We start from the raw sequence: 2,348 nt of genomic DNA on the forward strand, positions 1-2,348 counted from the left end.
GAGCTGCCCCCCCCCCCCCCCCCCCCCCCCCGACTCCACCGGGTCTCTGGGACTCGACTGCCGGTCCGCTGCTGAGTAGCCAGGAATGAGGTGGCTGGAGACAGGCTGTTATTAACTAGAGAATAGAAAGGAGCGTGCCTGCGTGTGTGAGTGTGTGCGTGGATGCGTGGATGTCTGGCCCCTTGAGTACACAGGTTTGGGATGTTAAGAGTTTGACTGTGGCACTTCTCTCTGATGGATTCTTCCGAACCCAGTCATGCTACAGGTATGTGTGTAGGCGTTGGTCTGCGGGAAGATGAACTGGTGACATACCTGAATGAAAGAGAGAGAGAGAGAGACCGGTAGGAGAGAGAGGTAGAGAAAGGGGATGAGTGAGAGGGATGAAGCGAAGGAGACAAAAATAGACTCAAACGGAGAGAGGAAGGGGGAAAGAAAAGGAGAGCGAGAGGGGTGACAGGAACTGAAGTAATGGGAGAGGCAGACTGACACAGGGAGATAACACGGGAGAGCGAATGACAAATTCAGGTAAAAAGGTTTAAAGAGGAAAAGGTCTAGGTTTGTCTTTTTCTCTGTGTCTCTGACAAAGAACGAAAGAAATCCCTCGTGAGCGGGGAGAAAGAGTGGGAGGGAGTGAGTGAGTGAGTGAGGGAGCGATCGCTCGCGAGTAAAGGGCATGGGCCGATGAGGCAGTCTACAACCACTCGTGCTCGTAAAGCTCTTGTGAAATATCACCGCTATCAAGGGTCGGGGCTGTAAATCTCTCCTGCCGAGGCCTTATGCAAACGACACGTAATATATCTGTTTGCCCACAAAATGCAGCGCTGGCCATCGTAAACTACACTCGAAGCCTCGCACAGCAAAATGGAGAGAAGAGGGCAGATGAACAGCAGGGGCGAGGATGGAAAGGGGGAACAGATAAGAGGTGAGGATGAAAAGAGGAGAGAACGGATGGACGGCAGACGAGAGGTTGGGAGGGGAGGGGGGCGGCGGGGGCGGCGGGGGCAAACACAGAAAAGAGAGATGGCGAAGAGATTTGAGGAGGAGAGGAGAAGTTGGGGAGTAGCCCACAGAGAAGAGGAGGGTGTGGGGAGGGGAGCTGCTATTTTCTGACAAGATGAATAAGTGGCGTCCCCTGTGTGCTAATGAACAGCCACGGTCCAGTCACACACACCGTCCCCATTGCTGCTGCTGCTGCTGCGGTGCCACCAATCACGCCCCAAGGGCAGCTCCTGCAGCCGCGTGGATGGGTGGCGGGTGGTGATGCAGCCCAGTGCAGGGTGGGTAGGTTGGTTAGAATAACTTTTTAAGTCCTGTCTGGACAGGTCTAATGCCACCCTGTCTGCCAGCTAGGGATTACAGCCCACTCATGCACAAACACACACACACACACACACACACACACACACACACACAGGCACACACAGGCACACACACACACACACCACAGACCTGCATCGACAGACAAATTGGAGACACACGCATGTACACACACACAAACACATGGCCCAGGTGTTTGCTATCTGTGTGAAGAGAATCCTCTTGTGTGTGCTGAGGGACTGAGCTGCTGTTAAACCTGACAGAGGTGCATTGTTGGACGGCTCCGGTAATTTCCCACAGGCATCTGATAGTAGACGGCTGTGTTGTGCTGTGAGAGCAGTTTTGAGGTCAGGGGTCAGGCTGCAGCGGTGATGTAATGATGTCATCAGAGGGCGTCTGTCTTTTCTCCCGGAATGCTCTCCAAGAACATCGGGGCTTCTGGGAGTCATCCCATACCGCTCCGTTTGGCTCTCTGACACGGAGCGGGAACGGGAGGTCAGACTGGTCAAGCGACACCCCCCACCTCTGGTCTGATCCTGTCCGCTCCACTCTGCCCTCCTCTGGGCAGACAGCCCTCAGCACAGAGACACAACTACCACTGGCCTCCAGGGCAGCAGAATCCCTGTGGAAGGCTGGGTGACAGAACGCTTAGCTCACCTTCAGCTGGACTGTTAAATTGTGTGTGACGAATGCGCACATGTTTGTGGATATGTGAGCGTGTATCTAAGTACATATGTGTGTGTGATTGTTTTTTTTTGTGTGTGTGTGGGAGGGGGGTGTATGTGTTTGTATGCATATAAATGTACAGTATGTGAGTGCGTTAATTTGTGTTTGTAAGTATATATGTGTGTGTGTGTGTGTTTTTGTGTGTTTGTTTGTGTGGGAGGGGGGTGTATGTGTTTGTATGTGAGTGTTTATGTGTGTATGTATGTATGTATTGGCATGTGACTGTGTGTCCTTGCGTGTTGTAATTTAGTGTGTGTCCTTGCGTGTTGCATCTTTGGCTTCCACTTTTCGCTCAGGTGTTTCTT

Source organism: Clupea harengus, chromosome 17 (assembly GCF_900700415.2).
Source record: "Clupea harengus chromosome 17, Ch_v2.0.2, whole genome shotgun sequence".
NCBI classification, from domain to species: Eukaryota; Metazoa; Chordata; class Actinopteri; order Clupeiformes; family Clupeidae; genus Clupea; species Clupea harengus.